The following is a 23185-nucleotide window of genomic DNA, read 5'->3' on the forward strand; positions in this document are numbered from 1 at the left end:
GAGTTCGTAGGTGTTCAGAATGGTTTGATCCCTATTCAGCTGAATTCCTGAGACCAGACAAAATCCAGCTCTCCTACTCCTCCGCCATCTTGCTCCGCCCCCTCGGGAGAGGGAGTCTTAAGCAGACTCCGCACTGAGTGGGGAGCCTAATGCAGGGCTTGATCTCACAACCCTGAGAACAGGACCTGAGCCAAAATCAAGAGTCGGATGCTTAACAGACTGAGCCACACAGGCACCCCAGGAGTTTTGTCTTTTTTAAAAGAGAAATAAAATGGCACCCATGGCATAGAAAAGATGTCACTGGCCATAACATGGTGAGCTCATTGAACAGAGGCCAGAGAACACATGGGCAGCCCCACTAGGAGGCAATGGCTATAGTTCTGGTGAGAGATGAGGTGTTTTAGAATAGGGTAGAGGTGGTGGAGATGGAGGGAAGTGTGGTGAATTGGATCTGTAGAATGGAGGAGGAGAGAGGTTAGGGAAGACTTCTGGTTTCCGGCCTGCACTACTAGAAGGAAGGTAATGTCATTTGCTGTGGTAGAGGATGTTCAAAAGGGAACCAGTATTTTGCGAATTTATTTTTACCTGAGGAAGAAGATTATGAGTTAAGTTTGAGGGTGTCAATTTTGAGGTGACTTTGGGATGCCCATTACACTTCTAGAGCTTAAAGAAAGACACTGAGTACATGCACAGGTATGCCTATAGGTTATAAACAACTTAGAGTTAACCCAAGTAGATGAATGAGAAAAACGTCCAGAATCAGGATTATTCTGATAATCCTGGATTTGAGTACATTGTAGGGCTTCCTGTCACTAGGATTTGACCTCCCTGATCTAAGGCGGAGAAAGTAGATAATGGCAGACATCCCCTGCAGGAGGGTACAAATGGACACTGAAGAGGGGCAGACGGAAAGCATGTTCTACTTGAGAACAGAACAACCCAGGAGAAAAAGAACAATAGTCAAGGTGCAGGGCTATTCACGGACAAGAACTTTGACACGAATCATCTCAGCCAATGGAGAAACCTGGCATTGATGAAGGTTACATTCTCACGGAACTCACCAATCAGATAAAGCTCTTTCTTCATCCAAAGGAGAAATGGCCAGGTAGAGAAAGGGATTCGAAGTGTTTATTTTAATACTGTTCTCAGTTGGAGAGTTGAGACTGAACACTGTTTTCCTTATGGCAATGTGGGGGGAATGGATGAATGAATGTTCCTTTTGATAAAAGGCACCAAAATCATATAAAAGACAAGAAATATATAAAGGGTTTAAATTTCTTATGTTCTAATTTTAGGAAAGGAGAAACTATGGAGCTCAATTTAGATCAAAGAAACTCATTAATATAATTACATTTTAATAAGCAAAGCTAACAGGGGTTTAGTGGACATAAGGAGACACTAGTAAGAAGTATAGGGAGGCTTGGCAATTCTTAAGAACCAAGCATTGGATGTTTATAGCAGCAATGTCCACAATAGCCAAACTGTGGAAAGAGCCAAGATGTCCATCGACAGATGAATGGATAAAGAAGATGTGGTACATATACACAATGGAATATTATGCAACCATCAAAAGGAATGAGATCTTGCCATTTGCAACGACACGGATGGAACTGGAGGGTGTTATGCTGAGTGAAATAAGTCAATCAGAGAAAGACATGTATCCTATGACCTCACTGATATGAGGAATTCTTAATCTCAGGAACAAACTGAGGGTTGCTGGAGTGGTCGGGGGTGGGAGGGATGGGGTGGCTGGGTGGTAGACATGGGGGAGGGTATGTGCTACGGTGAGCGCTGTGAATTGTGCAAGACTGTTGAATCACAGATCTGTACTTCTGAAACAAATAACGCAACATATTTTAAGAAAAAAGAAAAAGAAGAAGATAGCAGGAGAGGAAGAATGAAGGGGAGTAAGTCAGAGGGGGAGACGAACCATGAGAGATGATGGACTCTGAAAAACAAACTGAGGTTTCTAGAGGGGAGGAGGGTAGGGGGATGGGTTAGCCTGGTGATGGGTATTAAAGAGGGCACATTCTGCATGGAGCACTGGGTGTTATGAACAAACAATGAATCATGGAACACTACACCAAAACAAATGATGTAATATATGGTGATTAACATAACAATAAAAAATTAAAAAAAAAAAAGAAGAAGAACCAAGCATTGGAGGGTGAACAACTTCTGAGCCTGAACCTTGAGCAGTAAAAAGCCTACATGCCTTTATCTCTCCAGGACATTCACCGTGGTGGCTAGTCAATTTCATGTAGCTGATGTACTAGGATAGAGCTCATGAGAATTTTTTAATCACTCCCGCAAAACAAGTCCATTCTTTGTTAGCCATAATTCAATACAGAGCCACCATTAGGACTGGATCTTGAGCTCGCTGGTTAGTCACTGACTGACTATATTTGCAGTGAGAAAATAATGGATGTCTTTGTCTTTTCAGTAAGTTCAAGGGCCTTTCATAAAAGTAACATTTTCTTCCCATAATAACGTCCATGTGGTGTTTCCTTTTATAATTTTCATTTTTGCCTCTTAAATGTTCATAAATTCAGAAGTTATACATGTTTGTTGCCAAAACTGAAATATTCTGGAAGTAAACACAGTGTAAATTGAAAGTCTCCTTGGAAAGCATGTCACCTGTTCCTTTGTCTCTCTCTCTCTCCCTAGAGTATCGTGGTCAGCAGTTTTGACTGTATATACTTAATCGAATGTTATGTATGCATTGACATACAGAATTTTCTTTATAGAATTAGAAGTCATGCCTGTGGAGTATTACTGTTATTTCTATTGTTTTTATTACTATTATTTACTTTGGTATTTTCACAGATAGATCTCCTTGAATAACTACAAGGTAACACGTGGTACTGTGTGTGGATGTCAGATATTTTTGTAGTATTCAGAACCCAAAGCCACATTTTTATAATGATTCTTAGAATAATATTGTGAGACTTGTGAAAAAACTATTTCAGATCTGCGTCTAAACTATCGTCCAGATTTTACATTATGATCACAGGAGAGACAACAGTTTCACGGAAAGAGCAGCGGACTTAAGTGAGTCCTTGAGCTAGCTCAGCTCATCCTTGCACTCCGCTATGATTTACTTATTTGTTAACTGGAATATTTGAGTTCAGATTATTTCAAATATTCCTGCTAGCCCTCAAATTGTATATGTGTACTGTATTGGATCTCCCCGTTTTAGTGAAGAACTTTTCCTGTTTGGCAAGTATCCAATACCTTTCCACATTCAATACTTCAAGTAAACTGAGGGACAAAAATATGTTACCTGCTGTCCACGTCAGGTATTGATTGAAAGATAATTTCTGTTTTCCCCTTGAACTGTTATTCCCAACAGTAAATATTCTCCGAAAGTACTGGTGCCATTTTAGATATCCACATCTTTAAAAACAGAGAAATAAGAATCTGGTAGAAATTAAACAATTAGTGGCCAGAGGAATAGAATTAAGCAAACTAAAATACAATTTTCTTTTTAGGGCGAAGAAGGAATTTCCCTTTAGTTCTGGGAAAGACATGCAGGAGATGAAAAACAAGAATAGAAAAATTCACAGAAACCAAGTATGGAGAACAAACTATCTGGGCAACAACTGTGAAACTGTGGGCATTCAGGCTCCTGGAAATGGCTGCTGCGTCCTCTTGTGGTAAGTGTAGGAAGCTACCATCCTGACAGAGCAAAGCCTTTCATCCTAGTTACAAAACGCTCTACAATCTACTTGGATTACAGTGACAGATGACTTTCAAGGGGAAAATAAAGGACATACTCAAGCGGATGCTTCAAGTATGATTCTATCTCAGGTAAAGGCTCAAGGTCACCAAGAGAAAAGTGCAGTTTAATCTGGAAGCTATACGCGATAAATTCCCATTAATTGCGTAGGAATCTAAATGTTTTAAAGATTTACAGTCATTAAAAAAAAAAAAAGTTGCACCTCTCCATTACCTGTTCTCTTACTCTGCTTTTCTTCATATAATCTATTACTATCTGACATCGTATGATTATGTATATGTTTGCGTGTTTGCTGTCTTCCCCACTGGCTACAAATTGCACAGGGTAGGGACTCTCGTTTTTGCTCTCTGCTGTATCCTGAACTCCCAAGCGAGTGGTTGATAGTTGATATTATAAATAAATCTACATTGGAAGTCAGGAGACTGGAGTCAAGGAGAGCAATTAAGTGTTTATCAATATGATAAAACTTGACCTTGAAGAGAGGAAAGAAGGAGAATAGACATTTGCTGTTTTGAATAGACATTTAAAACAGCTGCTGCTGTTTTAGAACGAACGACACTTGATAACTCAGGCTATAGGGAGAAAGGGAGGAAGCTGATGGTAGTGTTACAGAAAACTGGGCAGTCAGTTGGAAAGTACGTTTTGGCTAGGTGACAGGTTAAGCTCTTGACCGTCCGAGTGGCTGAGGGACAGTTAGAGATCTCTGATTACAGTCCAGGAGGCGGGCCAGGCTTGCCAACTTAGCTTTGCGGTAGACATGATAGCTGAGCCGCAGACTCAGATAAGGTTTCTGTGGGACAAACTAGATGCAGTGAGGAAGCGAACAGAGGACCAAACCTAAGAGTTGTGTAAGCCCTCCTTGAAACGGACCTTAAGCACTGGGGCCCATTCATAATTTATGCGTCCATTCGCACAGGGCTGTGGAGTCCCAGCTATGAGGATTCTGGGGGACTCACAATCTAGTAGGGAAAACTAGCAAAAATAAAAGAAATACACACATGAGCCATCAAGATGAATCAGCCCCTCCAGCTCCAGCCAACTCGGAACCTGGTGTTGCCAGATCTTACGATCTTTTAAGACAAGCCGAGTTTTCTGTGGAAATTTCTAATACCTAAATATAGGATATTGATTAAAATGTGTGGAGTATGGGGCGCCTGGGTGGCTCAGTCATTAAGCGTCCGCCTTTGGCTCAGGTCACGATCCCAGGGTCCTGGGATCGAGCCCCACATCGGGCTCCCTGCTCGGCTGGAAGCCTGCTTCTCCCTCTCCCACTCCCCCTGCTTGTGTTCCCTCTCTCGCTGTGTGTCTGTCTCTCTCTCTCCGTCAAATAAATAAATAAAATCTTAAAAAAAAAAATAAAAAAATAAAATGTGTGGGGTAAACAAAGCATTTTTGCTAGCCGGATATAATTTACACCCAGCTCTATTGTAATCTCAATCAAGAAGAGATCCTTCTATTTCCCTCACGCCTTAAATTGTGCAATCTCAAGCAAGACTACTTTTGGTCCTGTGAGGATTGGATTCAATAATTTGGTAGGGCTGGATGATTTAGGAAGGGCCATTGTACAGCGGGAGATAGGATCACTCTTGTCAATAGGCCTGTATTTAGTTATTTAACAAATGCTTATAGAGCTCATACTATGGGGTAGGAACTCAGCGCATAATGGTGAGCAAATTAGATAATCTACATTTTGTTTAGACAGATTTCATCAGGTAGGAAAGGAATTAGGATCATTACCAATGCAAGGAAATCAAACAGCTAAAATAAATAACTATTGGGCTGAAACTGCTTTAATGTTTATGAAGAAGCTAGGGATGGAAGTGGGAGGTAATATTCCTAGGTGAAGAGTTTATCTATGTATATTGCCGGGTGAGCGTGGGCAGAGACTGTGAAGAAGGCCCTTGAAATATCTAGTATGGGCAAGAGAAAAAGCAAATTAATGAAAAATAAAATACATCACCTATGTAACCTGTAGAAAATGACAGCAAAAAATAAGTTTGAATTGAATATGGAGTAAATCAGTGGCTTCCAAGATTTCTTTGATTGTCTAACAGTAAATAAACTATTTTCCTTTTCCACACCGTACATGAAAGAGACACACACTTAGATATGTGTTTATACCTATGTGCACACACATACACACATACACTAAAACAAAAGTTTCACATGTTAATATTTACATTTCCTACATGACACCTTGAAAAATTTTCCATCTTGTTTTATTTCATTTTTAAAAAGCACCTACTAAGGAGCTAATTTCACATCTTTGAAAACACTGGATTAAATAAAATAGTGACATGTCACTGTGTATTAGCCCTTGCTTCACAAGGGCCCATGGATTTTCCAGGACTTTGGTTCTGAAAGTTTATGGTGATTGCTGAGAACTGAATCATTTTATTATTTATTTATTCTTTTAGACGTAACACCAATTTATATTGAGAAGGAATGTTTATTTTCAGGGACTTTGTACTTTCACTAGTCAAAATCAAGTCAATCATGATTCTGAGAGTAGAGGGAACTGAAAATTTAAAATAAAGGGTATCCAGGATAAATTTAAGTTTCTCTTTGTGGAACTTAGATTTGCATTTAAAGATCCTCATGACTAAAACATCAATGATAAGTCACAGTATTAATTGCTTATTGTTTCAGTTTCAATCTGCATTGTAATAGTGACATTAGAAGAATTAGCTCAAGATATATAGAGTTTTGAAAATAAAAAGGTTTCTTTGTTAATATTGACTCATGCTGCTATTTTTAAATCTACTTTGTTAACTTGTTGGCTTTCGAAGTAATTAAAAGAGCAGGATATTACGTATAAATCACCACCTGTTTTTGCAAAACTTTTAGGAGTTGAATTTCTAGAATGCAGGGGCATTTGATTATAATGTTTATATTATGTTCTCAAGAAAATCACTTGTCTAAATCGAAATGCTATAGAATCAAACATATTGTATAACAAATGTTTAGGACAAGAAAATAAGACAGGAGCCAAATAAGCAAGTAAAGTAGGAAATTTTAGCTGGATTATTTGTTTTATGAGTGTTGAATTTGATAAGTTCTTTATAGATTTTGGACGTTAACCTTTTATCAGATATACCCTTTGACTGATGAATGGATAAAGAAGATGTGAGATGTATATATATATATATATAACAAAATATTACCCAGCCATCAAAAAATTGAAATCTTGCCATTTGCAAGGATGTGAATGGAGCCAGGGTGTATTATGCTAAGTGAAATAAGTCAGTCAGAGAAAGACAAATACCATATAATTTCACTCATATGTAGAATCTGAGAAAAAAGACAGATGAACATAGGGGAAGGAAGAAAAAAAAAAAAAAAAGAGACAGAGCCAAACCATAAGATAGTCTTACCATAGAGAACAAACTGAGGGTTGCTGGAGGGAAGGTGGGTGGGGGATGCACTAAATGGGTGATGGGGATTAGGAGGGCACTTGTTATATGAGCACTGGGTATTATATACAAGTGATGAATCACTAAATTCTACTTCTGAAACCAATATTACACTATATGTTAACTAACTAGAATTTAATTAGAAACTTGAAACAAAAGAAAACAAAACAAAACAGAATCTTAGCAATTGATAGTCCAAGACATACAAAATAGACTTTGATGGAGTTTTCTATTAATCCAAATTTTTTAATTGCATCTCCCGCATAACGGACAATAAACATGTACATCCTATAATAGGTCTGTATCATGATACCCTTTGATTTCCCTGCTCTCGATTCTGTTATGTGGTAAAGGCTCCAGTAAATCTTCAGTGACATTTATAGAAATCATTAACATTTGTTAAAGATACTGTATGAGAAATTCCGTAATTATTCATGATGTTAGGAATGGAGGTTGTGAGTGTAGGCTTCAGATCCTCACTCAAGTTCAAATGGTAGCCCCAACTTTAACTGTATAACTTTGATAAAGCTATGAACTACCATTGGACCTTTCAGGCAAAAATGCACAGCTTGAACAAAATCATGAGGAGACATCAGGCAAACTCATGTTTAACAAGATCCCAAGAGAATATTGGACTCTCCTGAAGTGTTAAAGTGACAAAAGACAAAGGAACCATTCTAGATTGAAGGAATTTATAGCACCAGGACACCTAAATTCATTGTGTTTTTCTTCTGCTAGAGAGAACCTTTTCAGGCAACTTGAGTAAGACAGTATTATTGTATCAATGCTAATTTCCTGATTTTAATTTTACTGTAGAATGCCTTTGTTTTTAGGAAATAAACTCTGAACTATTTAGACGTAAAGGGACGTTGTGTCCCTTACTTGCAAAAGCTGAGAAAGAGAATGATAAAACCAAGATGATAAATGTCATCATTTCGGGAGACTGAAGGAGAGAGTTCTTTGATTCATTCTTGCAAAAGAAACCAGGAACCACAGTTCAATGTTCTCAAAAGGGGGCGTAATTATACCAAACTCAAAAAGCTCTTATTAGGGATTAAATGAGGTAATTTGTGTACAGCTGGGAACAATCCTCAGAAAATGGTATTTGTTGTTTCAGCTATATTGCAATTTATCTGTTCTACAAATACCTGGATTTCTGCAAAAAGGTTCACCGACAGGGACATTCATAAGCCAGGGTTAAAAGTAGACTGCTTAAAATGTATTCTTATTTGTAACCAGAGCACAAATGAAAACAATTAAAATCCTAATAAGATGTCAACATGGTTACGTATCCACTCACAATTCCTCTCAGCCCAGAATTTCTCCCCAGGGAGGTGGACTGAAGAGGGTCTCTATTTTTAAGAGAGACAAGTTTAATCAAAACGTTTTTTTTTTTTTAAATTGATTTAGGGCATAGGCTTCTTAAGTAAACCACTTTTTAGTTTTTAAACCACAAGAATAAATATATTTTTGGAGATTCTTTCTCTCTGTTTCACCAAATAGCTTAATGTGTAGAAAGCGTGGCTACTAAACCAGTCACCAAGAAAGGCTCTTGTAGGATTTACCTTTTGCCCCCCTGAGGGATAATTTCTCTCTTTGAGAGAAATTTTGTCCTGCTTACTTAACAACATTAACATTTTGGGGAGAACAACAAATTGAATAAACTGACTTCCTCTTTAAACTAGCAAGACTCCCCTGACAGATATGAGCGCATTTCTCTTACAGAAACATGCATTATAGAAACAGACTGTGTTATTTCCTAAGTAGGAAGAAAAAGAGGGAATGCATTTTATTAAGAGCTATTGTTAAAGATGGACAGTTTGAACCAGGAATAGTATTATTAAGAAATAGAATAGATTTTTTTGAATGAGAGTCTTAGGAAAGTATTTGAATAAAATAATAAAGAGCCATCTTCCTGGAATGGGTGAGCCCTTAGAACAAAGGAACTAGATAGCTTCTAGAGTTTGTTTTCAGTCCTTTAAATGGATTCACCTTCTCAAGTAAATCCAGTCAAATCAGGTCTCAGGGCAAATCCAGACCTATTAATACAGTCATAGTAATTAATCCTGTTGGTCAAGTACTCTTTAAAATTATTTTTACAAGGAAAGAGCAGCTTTCATATTTATTTTAAAAAAATGTCAAGTGTTCAACCACCGCAATTTTAAAATGAAAGGTAATACAGAATTCCGGCTTGCTCAGCTCTGAAATGTTTAAGCGGCGATACAAAAAAAAAGGGGATTAAACTAAAAAAAAATTTTTTTTTTCTTAATCAACAAAAGGAGATACTTGGAAGGAAATTTTGACCACATTTTAGTGTGGTCGAAGTATAGTCGACCTGTAATATTATATTTGTTTCAGATATCCAACATAGTGATTTGACAATTATATATGTTAGGAAATGCTCACCATGATGAGTGTAGTTAGCATCAGTCACCTCCTAGTTGTTGCAGTGTTATTGACTATATCCCCTTTGCTGTACTTTTCATCCCCATGTCTAACTTATTAGACCGAAAGTTTGGATCTCTTCGACCCCTCCACCTATTTTGCCCATCCCCCCCCCACCATCCCCTCTGGCAACTGCCATTTTGTTCTCTGTATTTATGAGTCTGCTTCTGGTTTTGTTTGTTTTTCACAAATTTTTTGTTTTTGTCTTAGTCATACCATTGTATGACTGAGTGAGAAATACATAATAAATAAGTTGAAACTGTATTCTGATACTATGAACTGAAAAAGAAGCTCAATGTGTTGAGAATTATATTTTTTTTAACCTGAGAAGTTCAGACATATTTCTTTTTTTATTGCAGTAAAATACCTAGAACATAAAATTTACTATTTTAACCATTTCTAAGTGTACAGTTCAGTGGTATTAAGTACATTTCACAATGTTGTGCCACCATCACAGCCTCCGTCCTCCAGAAGTTTTTCATTTTGAACAAATGAACTAGGTATCTTACTGAAACTGTAGTCAATAAACCATAACTCTCCATTCTCCCTGCCGCCCCAGCCCCTGGAAACCACCATTTTACTTTTCAACCCTATGAATTTGACTACTCCAGGAGCCTTACAAAAGTGAAATTATATAATATTTGTCCTTTTGTGACTGGCTTATTTCATTTAGTATAACGTCTTCAGGGTTCATTCATGTTATGGTGTACATTAGAATCTTCTCCCTTTTTAAGGCTGAATAACATTCTATTATACATATATACTATTTTGTTTATCCATTCACCCACCAATGGACACTTGCATGGCTTCCACCTTTTAGTTATAGGGACTAATACTGCTGTGAACATGGGTGTACAAATATCTGTACAAATACTCACTTTTGATTATTTGAATATATACCCAGAAGTGAATTTCTGGATCGTGTTAAAGATAAAATGATTCTGACACTTGTTAAGTCAGTAAGAAAGACTTTATTCAGGATTATTGCAGTAGGTGTCAAGATGCTCACAGTAGGGGAGAGAGATCGGGTTCAATTCTGAATACAGCAAGGACAGATAGCAATTTCCAGGCAATGAGCAGACTGAGGGGGGTCAATGGATGGAAAAGTACTAAGAGGAGACACCAAGGATAGGGGGATTTGTGCTGAACTGACTTAGGATTCTTGTCGAAGGCCGACTAGGGTGATCAGTTATCAAGAGAGAAGGAGAGAACTTTAACAGTATCAAGCGAGAGAGATTCTGAGTTAGCAGGATTCCTGCTACCACTGTACTAGGTTAAGTGAAGACTGGGCTGAGAACAAGGCCTAGTCAAAAAGAAGGCTCAGAGGGATGGAGAAGAAAAAGGAACCCGCTTGCACTGCTAGTGAAAATGCAAACTGGTGCAGCCATTGTGGGAAACCGTATGGAGGTTCCTCAAAAAATTAAAAATAGAACTATTAGGTAATCCAGTAATTCCACTATGGGGTATTTACCCAAAGAATATGAAAACACTAATTCAGAGTGATAGATGCACCCCTATGTGTATTGCAGCATTATTTATGATCGCCAAATTACAGAAGCAACCCAAGTGTCCATAGATAGATATCTGGATAAAGAAGATGTGGTGTGTGTATATATATATATACACAATGAAATATTATTCAGCCATAAAAAAGAATGAAATCTTGCCCTTTGCAGCATGGGTGGATATTGAGGGTATAAGACTAAGTGAAGTCAGTCAGAGAAAGAAAAATACTGTATGATTTCACTCATACATGGAATTCTGTAGGAAACAAAACAAAGGAACAAAAAAAAAGGAGACAAACCAAAAAACAGAATCTTAATATAGAGAACAAACTAATGGTACCGGAGGGTAAGTGAGTGGGGGAGGGGTGAACTAGGTGATGGGGGTGAAGGGTACAGGTTTCATGATGAGCACTGAGCAATGCATAGAATTGTTGAATCACTGTATTGTACACCTGAAACTAATATAACACTGTACGTTAACTACATTGGAATTAATTTTTTTAGTTTAATAAAAAAAAAGAGAGAAGGTTCAGAGAAGACTAATTATTGTTTGGTTTGGAAGAGTCTTTTTCAATTATGTTTGGTTTCTTTAGGAACTGCCATAATGCCCTCCACAGCTGCTGGCTTGGTTTTCATTTCTCCGATGACTAGTGATGTTGAACATCTTTCTTGTGCTTTTGGCCATTTGTGTATCTTCTTTGGAGAAAGGCTCACCCGAGTCCTTTGCCCATCTTTTTCTCTTGGGTTGTTGTGGTTGAGTTGTAGAAGTTTATTTTTTATTTTTTGTCTTTATGCTCTGGATATTAATCCCTTGCCAGGCATGTGATTTGCAAATATTTTCTACCATTAGTTAATCCCATACAATTAATTAGTTTCTCCTATACAGTTAATCAAAGCACTAAGTTAACCAGAAAGTCACATTTCTAAACTACTTGAGAGATCATTACATGTCAAAATCAGTATTCTGGAATTCTGAATACTGGATTCTGAAGTTTATCTTAAGTGAATGGCCTCTTGTTGAATATTGCTGCGATGATAAAAACTGGCTGATCAATTTTATTTTTGCCATGGTACCAGGTATTAGATATAGGGTATATTAGGCTAATAAACTGCATCACAGACCAATATATGTGATTGTGATTTATTTGTCAAGCCTGAACACACACACATGAGAAATTAAAGGGAAATTCATTAATGCTGCCTGCACTTTCAATGTGAGCCATTTTTGTTAGTAATTTTTCACACCGGTGATATGAAATTGATCAGAATGAAAAATATTCTGCAGTATTTGAAGGAAACTGCTTGTGCTCTGTGGAAATTGAGACTGAGGAAAAAGTTTAGCACAGTGCAGAATATGCCACGGACTAAGTGTTGTCTATCTGAAGGCAAAATTAATTGTCCCATTCCTGCACAGAAAATTGGATTTTCTAGGAATGAAGTAGGTGCTGTTCAATTAAAATTTATATATTAACACATCCAAGGGAAATATAGAAGAAAGCGTTCTCCTTTTCAGGCCGAATCATTCTGAGTAAAGATGTGTAGAAATTTGGTAACACTTGATAGTTTTAAGAAAAGAAAGAAATTTCTTGTGTTGTGGGCTAAGAATCCCCCCCCCCACTCTCCCCTCCAAGAATTATGTTTTGAATGGCCACATGATAAAATTCAGCATGTGATTTTCAATGTCACATTTCTTCATAGCAACATTTCTTAGCAGCACAAGGTAGCCAAAATGTCAGCAATAATAGCAATTACAACATCACCTATTAAAAGCCTACTATCAACCAGGCATTTGACACACACTTTTTTTTTAAAGATTTTATTTATTTATTTGAGAGAGAGAGAGAGAGAGCACCAACAGAGGGAGGGGCAGAGGGAAAAGAGAGAAGCAGACTCCCCGCTGTGCAGGGAGCCCAATGCGGGACTCGATCCCAGCACCCTGGGATCATGACCTCAGTTGAAGGCAGACGCTCAACCAAGTGAGCCACCCAGGCTCCCCAACACACATTTTTCTAGTCACCACAGCAAACTGCAAATGAGAAAAGGAATGTAAGTTCAGAAAGGACAGGTGGGTTACTCAGCTAGGACCATGCTCGGTTTCCTCTTCCACATCCTTTGACGTTAGAAATTTTGTATTTTTTTTTGATGCCAGCATGTTACCACCGGACCATGACTGGACAGGCTCCTCGATCACATCTGCATGTTCCCCCACTAGTCTGTATACCCTGGAGGACGGGGGGATACACTCTCTGCCCTGCTACCGGGGCTGGTCAGGTCACAGCCCATGCTATGTGTGTCAGGCCCATTTCCCCAAAGGTTTGCAACCCACCAACATGGTTTCTTCAAGTAATGTTAAGGGTTTTATCATTAACAATCAGAACAACACAAATAATAGTATAATAGGTAAAAACCAGATTAGGGCGCCTGGCTGGCTCAGTCAGTTAAGCATCCGCCTTTGGCTCAGGTCATGATCCCAGGGTCCTGGGATCGAGTCCCACATCAGGCTCCCTGCTCAGTGGGGAATCTGCTTCTCCCTCTCCTTCTGCTTGCTCCCTCTGCTTGTGCTCTCTCTCTCAAATAAATAAATAAAATCTTAAAAATTTTTAAAAGCATGACTTTTAAAAGAATGATTTAAAAATCAAAAGTAGATTTTTAGACATTTTTAACTTAATGAAATGACACATGCTCATTGTAAACAAGTTTAGTCAGTACAGCAAAGTATGAAGAAGTAAATATTTTCTGCAATTCTCATATGAACAGATAAGAATATGCTTCCAGATATCATGTCTTTATGAATATGTGTGTGCTTGGCTTTGTATGTATAATTTTAGAGATGATTTCTTCCTATGCATGTGGTATGGTATCTTGTTTTGTACTAAGCAATATGGCATAGACATCTTCCATGGTTATAAATAGTGAGTTCCTACTATACTTTCTAGGGATGCAAATTACTCCTTATATAAAATGTTATATGAACAAAATTTAGGTGATTTCAAAATTTTCACCATCATAATGTTATGATGAGCAACTTTGTGCACACATTTTAAGTCCTTGGCTGATTATCCAAGGATAATTATCTTTATGATATATATATGACATATATCCAATTATCTTTATGAGAAATCCAAAGACATTATCTGTCTGGGTCCAAGGATAGAAGTGTAATGTTGCAGTAAACAACCATAAGCCACTCTTAGAAGGGTAGAAATGTGTTATTAGCTACTTTTACTGCTTTGCCAAACTTTATATACAATACTTGTAATATGTGATATATAAGCCAACTTCTATTTTTCTGTGATATATTATTGAACAGTTATTGGGTTTTAATGAACAAAGTGAGGCTCTCCTAAAGCTACATGGGTCCTTCTTGCTGATACACTTCGTTGTCTAACAGAGGCACCAATTTCAACGGTCTCTGTGAGCCACAACCATCAACTGGCCTCAGAGGTCCCTGATAGGGTACGGTAATCTACCAATATACTGTAAATACTTGCTCAGTTAGGGCATCTCAGATCCTAACAGAGATTGTAGGCTAATAGAATGATTTGTGGACTCCTTAGTTCCTGATCTCAGACTTAGTCAGATTGAAATACCCTTCAGAAGGTGTCCGCACTGCTAATATTCTATGTACATCCCTCCAAGAAGGCGTCATTCTAAGGAGTCCGGACAGGGTATCAAAATAAAAGCATAAAGCTCATATTTTACTGCTTCTTTTTCTCATATCTGCTAGCCCCAAGTGGTTATCATGGAGTTAATCTTTCATCATTCCCTGCGCTGATTCTTACCAGTAAGGAAATGGTTGGATCTTGGGAGGAACAAAGAAGCTCAGGCAGACAACATCTACTATACTTCATCCACAGATGGTTTCCTTCAGCTCTTGCACCAAACTCAATTTCATTTATCAAAATGGGTAGCAAATCCATTTTATTCTATATTATATGCAGACCTGGCAAAGAGATTTAAGCTACTCTTCTGAGAAGGGGCCAATGTAGGTGGCCTGTATTTGAGACTTCTTGGAGACCTCCTGCTCACTCTCAAGGACACGCTGTGTGTTTATGTAGGAGGGTATTGATGTGTGTGGTGGCGGTGGGGTGGGCTTGGGCACAAGAGGGTGTAATCAGATAGAGGGGTGATGTTAAAAAGTAATGTAACTCTGGGGCGCCTGGGTGGCTCAGTCGTTAAGCATCTGCCTTCAGCTCAGGTCATGATCCCAGGGTCCTGGGATCGAGCCCCACATCGGGCTCTCTGCTCAGCGGGACGCCTGCTTCTCCCTCTCCCACTCCCCCTGCTTGTGTTCCCTCTCTCGCTGGGTCTCTGTCAAATAAATAAATAAAATCTTTAAAAAAAAAAAGTAATGTAACTCTTCTGTATTGATATAGACATTTGTAGAATTGTGGCTTTTATGATTATAATTTTGATAAGACAAAAAGAGAAGCATCAAATAAAGGTTCTAGTTTTTTTTTTTTTTTTGGAGGAAGTGGCAAGCCTTTTTAATTGCACTTTCTCTAGAAAATGTCTTCCTATTTGAAACTTTGAATGCAAGATGCATAATCCTCCTGGTATGGTACAAGTCCAGACCCCTGTAGTAGAGCTGACTCCAGGGAACAATCAGTTTATAAAGATACTAAATATCCCTCCAAGGCCAGGACTGGCCAAAAGAGTAAATGCAGTTGGTCACAAATTCCAATATAGTTGCTTTCGATTGGGTTCACAGGAAACAGATTTTGAGTGGAAAACTCAACATAGAAGTCTTGTTGGGGAGGGCTTCCAGAAGATACATTTGCAAGGAAGTGAGGACAGCAGATTTGGGCAGAAAGGGAACAATGTGGTCCAGCTGTGACCAACATCTCAGTGGATCCTCTGGGGGGTGACGGGGCCGGAATTAGCCCTGCAACTGTCCCGAAGGGAGTCAAAGCAGTGGGGTCTCTGCTTCTCTCCATCAGCCAATCGCTAGCTGCAGCCCCTTGGAAGCGAGGGAAGCTGAGAGCTAGGGAATTTCCTGAAATCAAGGATCTCATTTGGAAAAATGATCTTTATAAATGTAATTAGGTTAAGGATCTCAAGTTGAGACCTGAGCCCTAAACCCAAGGACGCGTGTCGTTTAAGAGCCACACAGAGGAGAAACCGTGGAAAGAGAAGGCCATGTAAAGATAGAGACAGAGGTTGGAGTGATGCAGCCACAAGCCAAGGAGGACCTGGAGCCACCAGAAGCTGGGAGAGGCAAAGTAGAGTCCCCTCTTAACAGCCTTTAGAAGGAGCCAGTTCCTGCTAACAGACTCCTGGCCTCCAGGCTATGAGTTAGTAACTTTCTGTTGTTGTAAACCATCAAGTCCGTGGTAATTTGTGACAGCATCCCCAAGGAACGAATACACAATCCCAGGCTGCGTGCAGTGCGACGGTAGAGCCCATACCCCATGTGCTAATTTGGAGGAGTAGCCCACGTGATCCAAGTGATCATCTCTCGCACTATGAAGTCATATCAGTAAGGACAGCTGTCGTTAGTGTTAGAAGCCTCAGTTTCAGCAGAAGATTTCTCCAGTATGAGGTGGTCTAACCAGAGGCTAGGGACACAGACACTAGAACTATACTAATTGGGTTCAAATCTCTTTTTCCACCATGTACACCACGCTGTTTGCTTGAGCAAATTTTGTAGCTTCTCTGTGCCTCAGAATTCATCATCTGTCAAAATAGAGGAAAAAAAATAGCAGTTCTGTCCAATCTTGCTATAAGAAATAACTGGAATAATCTAAAAGCACTTTATTTTTTTAAAGATTTTATTTATTTATTTGACAGACAAAGACACAGCGAGAGGGGGAACACAAGCAGGGGGAGTGGGAGAGGGAGAAGCAGGCTTCCCGCTGAGCAGGGAGCCCGATGAGGGGCTCGATCCCAGGACCCTGGGATCATGACCCGAGCCGAGGGCAGACGCTTAATGACTGAGCCATCCAGGCGCCCCTGTAAAGCACTTTAAAATGCCTATTTCTTGTAAGCTCACAACACACATTAACTGCCACAATTATTTTAAAATTTTCCTCTAAACCAATGGGAATATAAGGTAATTCTCATTATCCTCTCCTAACAAACCTTTTAATTAACAGATTGTCAAGCAATTATTTTCAATTGTCTGTAATTCGGGTGCTTGCACAAGGAATTTGACACGGGTACATAATGTCTATAAACAAATCCAATGTGGGCTTAATTATATTAGAGAAGGTGATGCTTCATGAAGAAACATTAGGAGTAAAAATATTTTGCTTTGTTTTTTCTGTAGCTAAGTATGACATGATTAAATGCTAATTAACAACTTCTGCCAGTGGGTCAGAAAATCCCTATGGTTTGTTAAGTCCTTGTCAGATTTTTTTGCCATATGACTTTTAGACTTTAGATATTTAGAAGTCTATGACATTTTTTTAAATATGAATATGTAGCTCGGAGCCTGAAGGTTACTCTTGAGGGAATATGTCAGATTCCCCTTTCCATTTGGATGCTTGCTTTCTTCCCTATGTGAAAAAGTACTGGCTCCTATGATCATCCTTAGACAGTTTATTAAAAGCTGACCTCAAAAAAAAAAGTGACCTTGAAACCTCTAATATTTACTCAGCCCCAAATTGCAAAGCTTTAAGAAAAAAAAAAAATCTCTCTTAGGTATTAAGTTGCAGACATCTTGGCAGAAAGATGTCCCTAAACCACAGGTTGTTTGCCTGGTCACAAGTAGAAAAAGGAGCCTTTAGGTAGAAAAACTGGTGTTTATCCAGGTTGGGGAAAAGTGCCTAGACACAGGAATATTTTCTCGAGCCAAAGTTAGGAATATCATAGTCATAAGGTCACTGTTCTAGTCGTGGAAATACAGATCTGTCTGGCTGGTGAAGAGTCACAAGGGCATACCCAACCCACCTGAGAGAGAGGACCTAAATTTCCTGGATTTTGTATTTCGTCCATCTTCCCACCCCTGGGCTTGCGTATTTTCCTAGCTTCCAGAAACTCACAGCAAAGCAATGCCTCTGTCTCCCATCCTTTTTCCTCCTTGCCCCCTTGCCTCTTTTGCTACAGGTCTTCCAAACGACCCTGCTTGTCACCAGCAATTCAGCAATGACTAGTCTCCCAGTCTTTCCGTTCCTGCCCTGCTTTTTCCCCAGGTTAATTTCCATCCTACCCTCTTCATCAGAGCCCATTGTTCCAGATGTGATCTCTCTCCCATCACTCATGCCGAATTCTCCCAGCTGCCCAGGCCCAAGTCTGGCTGCAGAGGCCTCCCATCCCTCCCTCCAGCTCTCAAACACCCTGATCCATCTCTGGACCTCTCTCCACACAGATCCAAAGTCCATCCACCGCTCACTCTCTCTTCCTGGAATGTTCTCCCCCAGCCTTTCCCCAGGCCCACTGTTGCTGCTGTGACCAGACTGTTCCTGTTTCCTAGGGTACACGGAGCTTTCCCCAAAACATTCTCTGTCTTTTGATTCCTCTGCCAGATTCCTCACACTGACGGGCAAGGTTTCTGGGCACAGGTGTGCCTTCCAAACTTCATTGTAATTTGGCTGAATGGATTTGTTGATCTCCTTAGCAGGCTGTTTTCCCCTACAAGAGGTCCTCAACCTAGAATGCCCTTTCGTTATATTGAGGAGCTTTTTAAAATGCATCCTCCCAAGACGTGTGGGATGTGGACATCGCTATGGTTTAATAGCTCCCGAGGGAGGTCTAGTGTGCCTGTCTAGGTTTGAGAATCAGTCCAGAAACTTCAACCTACACATGCCCGTCTCATCTGGCTCTTCTCTAAGGAGGTTAGAGTTCACCTTGAACTTTTGATGGCGTAGCAGTCCACCTGTAGGAAGGTTCACACCCCCTGTCCTCAGCCCTAGTTCACCCCAAGACAACAGGAACAGGCCTTCAGACCTTTCCAAGAAAGTTGCAGGGAAAGTTGGCAATGCATCTGGGCCTGGTAAACGGCCAAAGAAGATTTAATAAAAGAAATGAGAAGGGCCCAGGCTGAAACGGAATTCAGGGTGATCACACAACAGTTACTTACATTTTTCGATAAACTGTGAACTGCTCTGGAAACTGGCAAAACAACCATGCTGGGCAGTTAACCCTGTGCATCACACCTGAGCTTCTGCCCCCTCTTCCCTTCTAGGTTTGATTGCTGAAGGCTGGAGCTGGACTTTGAAGTCTTCTAGTCTGAAGGGACCATTTTACAGATGAGAAAACTGAGGTCAAGAGAGATGATCATAATTTAACATAAGATTCACAGCTACACAGGGGAAGAGGGAGGCAGGAAACAGTCATCTTTCCGAGAGTCCAACGTTCTTCCAGCCACACCCACTTCTCAACATTTAGTAGTCTCCTTTGGAAATGTGGCTGATAATTGGCAACATAAAAATTGCTGGTTTGATGAATGCCCAAGAGAAACTGAATTTTGTAAACAAGCAAGTGCTAGAGGTAATTGGTGATTCATGATTAAACTAAAAAAATGTGGGAAATAAATGGGAAAAATGACTCTATCTCCTCAAACCTCTCTGTAGCAGGATGATGCATTACCTTATAGAGGTAGGAATTGGAAAAGACGGTACAGATTTAGTGCTTAGTTCGGGACCTGTCACATGGGAAGAGGACAATAAATGATTGTAGTGACATGAGAGGTTTTGCAAAATCAGCCCGTCACAAAGCAGAAACACAATGAAGACCTCACTGTTTTCTTTCTGAACAGAGAAAAAAGGCAGTTTTGCAAACTGTAGCTGTTGCATTGATTAGGGAGACTCAGTTTTTTCTTTTCAGTTTAAATGCACATTTGGGTGCTTTACCCCATCTCCACACCCAATAAAAACGAAGCTGATCTCTTGCTTTTAATTCCTTCCAGTTCATTCCTTAGGAAACAGTGCCAACCAAGCTGGAGTAGTTAGCCACATTTTACCTGTGACCTTGGAAAGATGAAATAATCAGATAAGACAGGTGACAAAGAATTTGTTTGTAAATTTAGAGTGGGAGCTTATGATAAACATTTCTTTGATGCTTGGTGCATCTTTTTTTAGTAGAACATAAATGTACTGCGTTTTATCACCTTATCATGCTCCTCTTTTTGCAAGAATGTTTCTCAGTTTATTAAGGCACTTTTTTTTAGATTTTATTTGTTTTTTTTATTTGTCAGAGAGAGAGAGGGAGATAAAGCACAAGGAGGAGGCAGAGGGAGAAGCAGGCTCCCTGCTGAGCATTGAGCCCAATGCGGGACTCGATCCCAGGACACCGGGATCATGACCTGAGGTCGGGGCAGACACTTAACCCACTGAGCTACCCAGGCATCCAATAACGCACCTTTTTTTTTTAAGTCTAGAAGAAATCAAGCTTTGACCTACTCAAAAATCAAAAAGAAATGGATATTTACACCGGACCATGAGTATACTGCCCATTAATGTTATTTGTCTCGGTGATTTGAGAAGTGTCAACATTTTAGCTGCATTCTTTCAAGGGAGAAGATGTTTGGTACTCTCTCTATAATTACCATAAAATGCAATAAGTAATAAAAATATTCTGCATGTGTATGAAACGTTTTTTGTTAGGACCCTCTTGGTTGCAAGTAACAGAAACCACTGCTAACTAGTTTAAGCAGCAATGAATTCAATCCAAGAACAAGATCTCATGAAGGTACTAGAGGCAGTGGATGGAAGATCATGAGGCCATTCGTTTTTCAGACCTGCTTTCACAGTTCCTCGGGGCCTTCCGGTTGGTGACAGGTTCCCAAATCATATCTTTGGACTTAGAGTTTATAGATCTAGCTGCCCACAGAGAGGGTGAGCTTTCACAGTCCCAGTTCCCTATTCCTAAGGAAAGTTCATCTTGCATCAGTAGCCCAGTCTTGATCAATCACCCGTGTCTATGTGACAGGTCATGGAGCAGAAAGATAGCTTCGGATAGCTTTACAAGCAGGCTGGGAAGTCCAAGGACAAGCCAGACCAACAACCAATTAGATAGCACCACGAAATGGCTTATAATTCACCAATTAATAATAATTCGATTCTCAATGACAGATTGCTCCATACCGAATTCTCTCTAGCACATTCCACTTTCTAATCTTATTTTTTGTTGATCTCGTTTCTTCATTCTAGTGAAATTTTGTTTTATATTTTTAGTGCCTGACATGGTGGGGGGAGGTTCGATAAGTATTTGTTCAAAGGAAGTATGGCTAAATCTGTGATGTGGGATACTTAGATGAGAAGACCGAGATGCGCTGAGGTTAAGTGACAAGACGAAGGTCCTCCAGCTAATGAATCAGCTTCTATAGCCTCAATTCCTTTCCCAGCCACCAGACTGACTTCTACACTGAGCTGTCTTCTTCTGTCCATCATGTCAGTAACTGACATGGAAGGGTTTGGGCTAGTTGTTAGAAGGTATAGTAGTATAGAAAGTATAAAGGTATAGTGCATTTTACAAGAATTTGATTTTGCTCCCTTAGTTCATCAGTTAAAAATAGCTTTCAACTAACTACAAAGACTCTGTACTTTTCTTCTAAATGTTTAAAGAGAGAAAGACTGCTTTGTCTATGCTTAGGATGGCAAAAATAAGGTTTGCCCTTTAATGCTTTTAGTGTTTTATTCCTGAAAATGATATCCAAGGGACATGGCAGTCATTCCGGGAGAGGTGGCCACTTGTCGCGTAACTTTGGTGATGGTTTTGTTTTGTAAGAGTACTAGAGAGCAAGGGGAGAAAGCAGGTGTCTCCTCCTGGATCATTGGCCTTCCCCATCATAGGGAATCTTCTGCAGCAAGGAGACTATCCTTACTTTCCTTTCATGGACATGAGAAAGAAATACGAAGATGTCTTTCTCATCAAACTTGGCCTGGTACCTGTCCTCGTAGTGAATGGATTGGAAATGGTGATGCAAGTACTACTTCAAGGATTGAGAGCAGTTTTCAGGCCGACCTAACGTGCATACATTTTCTCTCCTGGCAGAAGGACAGAGTCTTTCATTTGCCGTTGCGGAGAGAGTTGGAAATTCTATTAGAAAGTTGTCTCTAATGCTTTATGAACTTTTACTAAAGCAGAAGAAAAATCCTCCACTGCCTTTGCTTATTTGAGGATCATGTCATCAAGAAGTTTCTGAACTGGTAAGTCTTTGCAGCATTGACTTCCAAGAATGGCAGCTTTGACCCCAGAGGTGTTATCACATGTGTGGTGGCCAATGTTGTCTGGGTCCTTTGCTTTGGCAAGAGATATGACCACTGTAATAAGGAGTTTCTTAGAATAGGTAAAATGAATGATCACTTACTCAAGACCTCCAGTGAAGCTAATCCTGCTGATTTCGTACCATGTTTCCATTGCCTTCCACTATGAATTATAAATGCATCCCAGGAGTTTTATCAGGCTCCAAATCGGTTTATTGCACTACATGATCGTCTTACTACATATGATAATGTAAGGATTTAAATTCACACCAGGACAGGGTTTTGGTGAGAAGTAAACAATAATGGTGAGATGCAGTGAGTACCCAGAAAATTATATATATTCTTCCACTATAATTTTGCCACAATGAAACTTACCCAAACTATGAGTAAATGTGAGGTTTGGTCAGTGAGATAATAGGAGAGAATTACTTAGTTCTCATGTAGGGACCATAAGAAGAGCTCTGAATTCTTTGAGACCTCAGAAATTTCCCCAGTTGGGTGGATAAAGCACATACTTGAATTATGAATCTATACTTGACTGATAAACGGTGACCCACATGGAGATGGGTTCCTTGGAGAAATGAATCAGTGATTTAGTTTCTCCCATTTTACATCTGAAACTATGAGGTCCTAGGCTTAAAAGTATAAGCAAATTTTTTCAGAAGGTGATGTGAATAGTTACCAAGATTTTCTGTAGGGACCTTTCAAATTACCCTCATACCCTACTTGAGTTCCCTGACCACACAGAAATAAATTTTGAGATCATAACACACGTAGAAAGTTCTCCAGGTGACTGACGTGGACCTTTTTTGATGAACCAGTGAAATCTTTTTGGTCCAATCTGATGGTCCACAGAAGAGTAAAATTTTTCTTAAAATGTGTGTTAGAAAGAATTTTAGTTCTCAGGGTCCAATTTGCTGAGATGAGGGCATCAGG

The 23185-nt window shown here is 39.5% G+C and overlaps 1 pseudogene; it reads left to right on the forward strand.

Annotated features, from left to right (window-relative positions):
- Positions 1 to 21704: 21704 nt before the first annotated feature.
- Positions 21705 to 22511, forward strand: LOC114197902 (cytochrome P450 1A1-like; annotated as a pseudogene).
- Positions 22512 to 23185: the final 674 nt, after the last annotated feature.

This window comes from Eumetopias jubatus, unplaced genomic scaffold (genome assembly GCF_037043125.1).
Source record: "Eumetopias jubatus isolate StellerSeaLion01/CBP00866 unplaced genomic scaffold, mEumJub1_p1.0 scaffold_15, whole genome shotgun sequence".
Lineage (NCBI taxonomy): Eukaryota > Metazoa > Chordata > Mammalia > Carnivora > Otariidae > Eumetopias > Eumetopias jubatus.